This window comes from Sarcophilus harrisii, chromosome 1 (assembly GCF_902635505.1).
Source record: "Sarcophilus harrisii chromosome 1, mSarHar1.11, whole genome shotgun sequence".
Lineage (NCBI taxonomy): Eukaryota > Metazoa > Chordata > Mammalia > Dasyuromorphia > Dasyuridae > Sarcophilus > Sarcophilus harrisii.
Window position 1 is genome coordinate 162,855,208 of NC_045426.1, and position 9,537 is coordinate 162,864,744.

The window sequence follows — 9,537 nt, forward strand, 5'->3', positions numbered from 1 at the left end:
AAGCAATTGAGGTGTAACAATAAATTTAATTCCTAAGGGTCTCTGCAGAAGTGGCCCAGGGGCTGTCCTGACAGATTTAAGGCAGACATCCCCCCAGTTGACACTGAAAGATGTCAAAGCCAGGAGGGTTCTCTTGGCAGGTCATAGCCACCAGTCTCACCCAGACATACGAGTAAAGCAAAATCACTGACCTGGAAAGAAATTGGATATTTGCAGACTTTCTAAAATTATTATTTAATTTTTTTTAAATGCCTCATCCTAAAAAAAAAAAAAAAAAAAAAAAAAAAAAGTTCAAATGTTTGATGTTCCGACTAGTCAATCACCTATGTAGAAAATCATCTAAGAATTTCGTTATTTTTTTCTTTCTTTCTTTCTTTCTTTCTTTCTTTCTTTCTTTCTTTCTTTCTTTCTTTCTTTTTCTTTCTTTCTTTCTTCCTTCCTTCCTTCCTTCCTTCCTTCCTTTCTTTCTTCCTTTCTTTCTTTCTTTCTTTCTTTCTTTCTTTCTTTCTTTCTTTCTTTCTTTCTTTCTTTCTTTCTTTCTTTCTTTCTTTCTTTCTTTCTTTCTCTCTCTCTCTCTCTCTCTTTCTTTCCTTTCTTTCTTTCTGTCTCTTCCTTTCTTTCTTTCTGTCTCTTTCTTTCTTTCTCTTTCTTTCTTTTCTCTTTCAGAAATTCTTTTCAAAAATCATAAACCCTCTACTCATAACTCCCATTGTTTTGGGGGGCGTTTTGTGCCAACATTTGAATTATAAAATCAAGGTCTTTGAAGGAAAGTTTTCCATTTGGAAGAGTCGGTTTTCTCTCTCTTATTTTAATGAAAAAGTTAATTTCACCAGTGGGATTAGTATGTCGAGTCAATTTTATTCATCCTGTGAATTCAAAATCATTTAAAGGCAGCTTCTATAATAATTAGTATATGAATATGCATATTAATTAAAAGCACTTTAGATTAATCACTTCAAAGTTTGGAACTATTTATACACTTTCCTTTGTCAGTAATTTCCAAACACTTTTTATGACACAGAGATGAGGGGGTAAAATGGATAAAATTACACTTGGGAATTGGCAGACTTACAATTCCCATCTAGAGAAGGTGAGGGACAGCTTCTGCCCCCTTGATCATCGAAGAGCCCATGGGCTGCTCTAAATTTGCATAGAGTAAAGCCCCTGACATCTGTCCCTCCTCTTTCAATTAGGTGGTGCACTGAAGCTCACAGAGGCACCTGGAACCAAGGCTCCTCTAGGCCTCCATCAATCTATCCAGCCCAGAATATTCAAAGAGAAGAACAATTGCATGTCTTGTGACTCAGATACTCCTTGCAAGCTAGGATACCATGAGGATGATCATCAGGAATGATTGATTACTTCTATCCACGTCATAGCCAGTCTGAGGAAGATTCCCCAAATCTATTCCTTAAAAGTTCTTTAAAAAAAATTCTCAGGAGCAATTTGTAGACCTGCTTAAAAGCATCTGAATCCTCTTTGTTGGATGCCATGGGAAGAATCTTGGAGTCATCCAGGTTCAAATCCTGTCTCAGACAGGCCCATGAGCAAATCATAATCCCTCTGAGGCTCATTTTCCTCACTGATCTGATAAAATATCAGAATTGGAACAGAGATCTCTTTCTGTCTATCTATCTATATAGCTAATCATTAATCTCTTTCTAGAATACCATCTCCAATGGTTACGCAGTTTGGGTCTTAAACATCTCAAAAGAGAAATCCATTGTCAACAGGATCATCCCATTCTCATTTTTAATAGCTCTAATTGTTAGTTTTCCTTATATCACATCTAAACTTATTCCTCTTCATCCAGCACAATGCCTGACAGTAGATACTTAATAAATGCTTGACTTTAATAAATACCCATTGCTCTTGGTTATAGGGACAAGAAGAACAAATCCAATCTCTCTCCTCCATAAGATCCATGAAATATAGAAAGATAACTTTCTTGAGCAAATATAAGCAATAACAGCAAAGGACTGAGAGTCATACTTCCAACAAGGTGTGCACAGGTTGTATTTAGCAGGGACCTAAATGGAATACATACCTGTCTTTCTTGTCATACCAAGTGACTATTGCTTTTCATTTATTTTATTCTGAAGTTAAGAAATTGAACAAGTATTTCTAAGACATGATAGAATAAACCAAAGATGATTATATTATATACAATTTATTATTCCTTTTAAATATATAATAAACTTATGATGTACCTTTTTCCTTTCTTCCTTTCTTCTTCCACACCTTGGGGGTATGTGTATGTGTTTATAGGTCTGTGTCTCTGTGTATGTATGTATGTATATATATATATATATATATATATATATATATATTTACCCATGCATATAAATACATAAAACTATTCTAAAAATACTTCTATTTATCACTTCTTTCTTTGGATGCAGATAACAAAAAAAGGGAAACTACCAAGTGACTATTATCAACTAGTAAAGTAGTCTGCTTCCCTTTAAACTCATTTTTCTCCCAGGAGAGAAAGGATATGGAGTCCTTATCTGTAAAATTGGTACAATATTACCTATAAGAGTTACACTACAGTGTTATTGGGGGGTGGCGGGCAAATGAAACATTTGACAAAGGGCTCTTCAAATCTTAAATCATTATATAAATAATAGTTGTTATCATTTTTATCAGTTGCCTAGATGCCACGAGAGGGTCAGGTTACCATTGCCAATATGATGGAGTTCTCCAAAAAGACAGACGATAATAATTCAGGACCTGAAAGCACATATATGTAGACATATGTCTCTGGGCATCTTTCAGCTACTTGAGTGAGCCTATCTTTATATACACAATAATAAAAGGACTTTGAAAGCTGAGACTTGGATTCAATTTTTTTTTTAGATTGGAATCTTCCTACCTTACCCAGACTAAAAGGACAGGGACTACTCACAAGCTGTCCTATTGTGGTCAGCATGGGAGCTTGACCTGCTCTGTTTCTACCTGGACCTATTTACTTGCCAATACAACCTGGGAACTCCCATGTTAAAATTGGACCTGATGCAGATAGCTGATTGGCTTAATCCTCTACCTTAATTATCTAATTTCACTTATTTGTCATTTTAGGAAGGGGAAAAGTATGGCAGAATGAAAACAGACCTTTCCCAGAAACCAAATCTCAATTTTTTTCATGACCTCAAACAAGTTATTTCACATTATCTGGGGTTGCTTCTTCACCTATAAAAAGAGAAATTTTGGTCAAGATCAAGGGTCTTTTACTTTTCCAGAATAATGTTTTTAAATGCATAACATAAAATATACACGACCCCAAAGGAAACCAGTTATATTGAAATGCAACAATCAAAATATTAACAAAACAAAACTATTTCATGGACCACAGATTAAGAATGCCTAACCTAGATGATCCCAAAGTACCTGCCTCATGCTTACATTTTGTCATTTTATGTTCCAAAGAAAATGTATCTCTTACTTATTAATTTTCCATTCAATTCAATAAGGATCTAAGTCCCTACCATGTCTAAGGCACTAATAAAAAAGAAACATAATTTGTCCATAAATGGAATAAATATGTACAGTATAAGTACATTGTAAAACGTATAAAGTCAAAAAGGAGATAATACTACTTAATTTTTTAATGTGATAAAAATACTGTAATGAAAACAATCTTCTTGGAGTGATTAAATAATTGTCCAAAAAAACATCCCAACAAGAAGACCTGTCATTCACACAATATTATGGGAATACAGCTAGTTCTTTCCTTGGAGCTAGTTTGGAGGGTATAAAATGTCTAAATCTCGGAGATGAGCCTCAGTCAGGAAGAGGCAACATCCCTATGGTCTACACCTGCCTTTCTTTTACTAGGGGAAAAATCTCATCCTAGAAATTGGTTGGCTAAAAAGAGGGAGGAGAGTCAGTAGGAGCTGCTATTGTCGGTAGGAGGGTCACTTTTCAAAGGGACTCATTACAATCCACTTCAAAAAAGTTGGGAGTCAGGGCATACCAGCTTGAAACCGGGGGAGCCTTCTGTTGGAAGAAGGGAGGAGGAGGAGGAGAAAACATGCACAGGGCGGAATGGCATCTGGATTCATCTCATTAGTGGTGAAGAATGACTCGTGATTCACTAAAGGTCATTGCCTACTGAGGTAGATAAATTACGCAGGAGCCTTCAGCAGGGCTGGAGATCCTGGTCGGCAAGGGAAGTTTTCATTAAATCAAAGCTTTTATGGCTCCTATTTTGTTGCATAGGAAAAGGGAAATAATTAGGAATTGGAAAAGTAAGTGAGGGGAATAAAAAGGTGTAATGCCAGTCTAATAGGTCTCGCCTTGGTCTTTAACTTTTCACTTGGAAGCTGCATTATTTTTAACTCAAATATATAAAAATCATCCACACTGAGAAAGTGGAGCCATTTGTGGTGAAATAATTGGGGGAAAACATTAACCAATTACATGATGGGTTTTTAAACTCCATAAATTTTGTTGCTATCCATTGCCTCAGATTTCTGAAGATTCCCACAGACCCTCGATTAAAATAAAATATTGAGGTTCCTACTGAGCATGTCAGCCGTCTATTGTTGCATCATATGATGTGGAGAAGAGCTAATAATGAAAAGTTAAATTTGTGACCTCTGACTGGATTTTTTGTTTGTTTGAGTTTTAGAGCCAAAGGTACATAGTCCATGGTAGGATAGTTCCAGATATTGCAGTGATGGTAGCAGCTACAATTTAAAATTCCATCTGAATTTACTAGAACATATGCAACAAGTATTTCCAACTTTGTGCACCGCATTGTATATAATCAAATGGATTAGTTATTTGGCTTAACAGCTAGGTGACACAGTGGATAGAGCACTCTTGGGCTTCGAAGCAGGAAGACGAGAGTTCATATGCTGACTCAGACACTAGTTGTATGATCCTGGGTAAGTAACTTAACTGCTATGTGCCTCAGTTTCCTCATCTGTAAATATGGGAATAATAATAGCACCTATTTTCCAAGATGGCTGTAAGAATCAAATGAGTAACTTAGTATGATGCTTGGCACATAGTGTCATATAAATGTTAACTATGATTATTATTACTATGACAATATGTGAAATATGACTTTCTTACCAATAAAAAAAATGTTTATACTATAATGTCATTTCCTCCATACTGGTACAAGTAGTGAAGTTATTTCATATACATTTTTTATGCCTTTAAAAAAATTTTTTGGAGGGGATGTCTTCATTTGTCTTTTTTCATTAGTTACTGGTTTTTTGTTGTTTTTTATTGTTTTTGCTGTGAGTCACTTCACAGTTTAAGGTTAATGAAACATTTATTTTCTGTAGAAGTGAGAGATTTATTTTCATTTTCATCATTATCATCATCATCAATACCTATTGTATATTGAAATTCTAAGTGTGATGCTCATTAGAATTGAGTTAATAATTTTCTTTGAAACATAGCCACTTGTAACCTTCAGTGAACTTCACTGAAATATATATGAATTGTACTTTGTGATTTGATTCCACTTTTTAATGGTTTGTGTTCACATTCACTGCCTAATAGTCTATTTAGAGAATCTTTGATGCTAAATGTTGGGCAATGGGAAGAAAAAAAAGTTTGATCATATCCCACTCTAGGAATTAGTCACATAACCTAGGACAGCAGGAAGGCAGAAAAGTATATGATGAAGCAGACTGAAATAGTAAAGTCTGTATAGTGCTGATGTGTTTTCCTTATCACAACTTCTTGAATATCATAGTATAATTATTATTATATACGTTGATATTTTAATGCATCTGTGAGTTTGTTGGTGTGGGTATCCCCTCCTCTCTTGCACATCACAACCTATCCCTGTTCATGACTGTCTGTACTACGCAATTCTCTGTCATGTCTTTCTTTAAAACAAGTGATTTCTTTGTGCATTATTGACATTCTATAGATAACAAGGAAATGCACAAGCTGGTTATTGGTTGCCCCTTGTTTTCGCAAATAACTGGCCCATTTACCCCCTTGCTTATATATGATTCTTTGTTGATATCCTTAGTACCACCTATCATTCACAGTTCCTTTTTGGTAACATTCTGTAGCCAGCTCATGGTTACCATGTACCTCTTCATTGCCCTTTAGGTGATGTTTGGTTTCAGCTCCTCAGAGACTGTGGCAAATAAAGATCTGTGAACATACTTCATTACCAGAAGAAATAGTCACCTTGTTTCAGAGGGAAACAGGATCACTAAAAATTTTTGCAGTTTTCCAACTGCAATTCTATCAGTTTTTGTCTTCCTGTCCAATTTAGCATTATCTCCATTGTGTAGAGAGGTAGCTAGATGGCACAGTGGATAGAGCACTGGCCCTGGAATCAGGAAGACCACCTGAATTCAAATCTGGCCTCAGACATTTACCAGCTGTGTGACTGAGCAAATCACTTAACCCCGTTTACCTGAGCTTCCTCATGTGTAAAATAAGAAGGAAACAGCAAACTACTCCAATATCTGCCAAGGAAATCCTAAATGGGGTCATGGAAGGTTGGACACAAGTGAAATGTCTCAACAATAACAAAAACATTGTTTAGATGAAGTAACAGACTCAGAAAGATTGGGACTTGTATAAATTCAAACAGGTAATTTATAGTAGATTTGGCATTTGACTCCAGGTCCTTGACCTTGGTCAAAGACCTCTAATTGGTTCATAGTACTGTTATGTTCATAGTACTGTAAGTACTGTAAGTAACAAAACTGTTACTTGAACCCAGGTCTTCCAATTCCAAATTTGTTGTCTTTTTTCCTGCTATATCATGAAGCCTTTGCTAGATGGTCTCCCAGTCCATCTACTTGCCATCCAAAATTCTTCCCTTTACTAGTTGAATTTTTCATGTAGTCTAATTTTACCTGTCAAATGATGACATTCTTAACTACTTCTCTTCAGAGAACACTCCACACTAATAGATCTCCCTGTCAGGAAATTTTTATGGATAATTATTTAGTGATTTTTTTCTTAATTTCTTCCCATTACAATACTATGATCCTTGAAAATTAATAAATGTAGAAAACTCTTTTTCTTGGAACTCCCAAGATGCCAAATTGGGTTGTATAGTGCTAGGTAAAAATGTTCTTGCTTGACTATTTAATTTAGGATTAAATTCAAGATGAGGAATGAAGGGAGCAGAGGTTTCCAAGAGGCAAAGCTGTGAGGAGGGAGGGTATCCCAGACCTGGAGGAAAGCCAGTGCTGGGAGATAGAAGAAGAAATGTTGGGGGTGGGGAATAGTAAGTAGGCTAGTTTGGCTGATCAAGAATATATGAAAAGAGAGGAATGGGAAATGGGATTGGAAACAAAGTTGGGGTCAGATTGAGAATGTCAAATAGAGATACTGATATTCTATTCTAAAGGAAATAGCGAGCCACTGAAGCTTCTTTGTTCAAGAGTGTGGTGTAGTCAAACTTTTTTTTAAAAAAAATGTCTCTTTGGATGATTCAGGCCAGTCCCAATGGTCTTGTGATGAAGAGAGCCATCTGCACCAGAGAGAACTGTGGGGACTGAGGGTGGATCACAACATTGTTTTTGTTTTTTTTTCACTTTTTTGTTGTTTATTTGCATTTTGTTTTCTTTCTCATTTTTTCCCTTTTTGATCTGATTTTTCTCATGCAGCCTAATTGTGGAAATATATATAGAAGAATGGCACATATTCAAGATATATTAGATTATTTTCCATTTAGAGTAGGGGGTAGAGTGAAAGGAAGGAGAAAAAAATTGGAATGCAAGGGTGCATGTGTTTTGAAAATTTTAAAAGGTTGATATGAAAAAAATGAAAAAAAAATCTCTCTGGGGACAGTTAGATGTGCCATGGACAGAGCACCAATGCTGAAATCAGGAGGATCTGAGTTCAAATCTGGCTTTATACACTTGACCCTAGCTGTATGACCCTGGGCCAGTCATTTAACTGTGATTGCCTTGCCAAATACACATACACATATGCATACATATATGTGTGTGTGTGTATATATATATATATATATATATATATATATATAAAATCTGTGGTAGCTATGTGTAGGATAGATTGGAGAGAGATTTGAAACAGAAAGATAAGAGCAATAGGTTAAGCCAAAAGTGATGAAAATCTGAATTAGGAAAACAGTATATAGAATGAGCACTGGATTTGTAGTGAGGGGACTTGGATTTGAATTTCAGCTCCACAACTTACTGCATGTATGAGCTTGGACAAGTCAGTTAACTGCTTGGAAAATGGAATGAATAATATTGGTGCTACATCTATCACTAGGTTTTTGTAATGAAAATACTTGGTATTTTGTAAGTGTGACATCAATATTTAGAGTTTTTTAATTTTGGATTTTTTGTTTGATTGGAGTATTTTTGATAATTTCCATTACTTGAAATATATTGATGTAAGATGTGTTCCTGAAGCAACCTCTCTTATAGGATGGCTAACAAACTCTGCCACACAACTACCAGAGGGCTACATCTTCCAAATCGAGGTCTGCGTATTCTGCTTGACATCTTTGACAGCTTCTATCATATAAGAGAGGCTTGAAGTTTGGGGAAGTCATTCAGTGTCCTTCACATTGGGAGTGCTGGTTCTAGATTAGGCTCTTTTAAGAACATGATTTTGCATGAGTGAGATTTTAGACCAGATACCTTGTGTAAGGAGGAAATCACTTAATTCAACTAATTCATAATGAGATGAGAACGACTGATAATTCAGGTTTTATCAATAGACTGGCTATTCCCCAAAGCTGTTGTGAGGAAGGTGATTTGCAAATTCTAATCCTCTGTAAAAATTATTGTGTAAAAATTGTATTATTGTGACACAATAATACAATACAACAAAAGGAGAGACAGAAATGTTGATGACTAATGCACATTGAAACAGATAGGTGGCTCAATGGACAAAGCACTGAGCCTTGGGATAAGGAAAATGTAAATTCAAATCTGGTCACAGACACTTACTAGCTGCGTGACCTTGGACAAGTAACAACTTTGGTTTGCCTTAATCCACTGAAGAAGGAAATGGCAAACGGTTCTAGTATCTCTGACAAGAAAACCTCTTGGCCAGCATTGGTGTGCTAAAGTTTACAGGGTGACAAAAGTCAAATGAGATTGAAAAACTAAAAAACAGCCACAAATAATACACATTACTATGAGGTAAAGGAATTTTAATAGTGGCAAGGAGTGAGAGAATCCCAGAATTAGAAGGACCCAAAGATCCCTTAATCCAGTCAATAACTGAACAAGAATCCTCTCAATAACATATATCCTTTTGCTTTAAAAAAAAAACTCCCCTCCAAGTTGAAAAAAACCTGAGTTTCCTGAGTTTGAGGGTGACCCCCTCCACCATGGCCTGCTCCTGATTTCTATTCTTGTTCCTCTTGTGGCCTAAATAAATACCTTTCACAATTGAGACTCCCTGTCTAGTAGCAGAAAGAATAGAAGATCTGAAATCAGAAGACTTAGATTAAAATAGAAACTTTACCATTTACTAAGAGAGAGAACTTTGATAAGTCTCTTTTGTCTTCCTTGAGGTGAATAGACTAGATTTCCTCTAAGTAACCTTCCAGTTCTA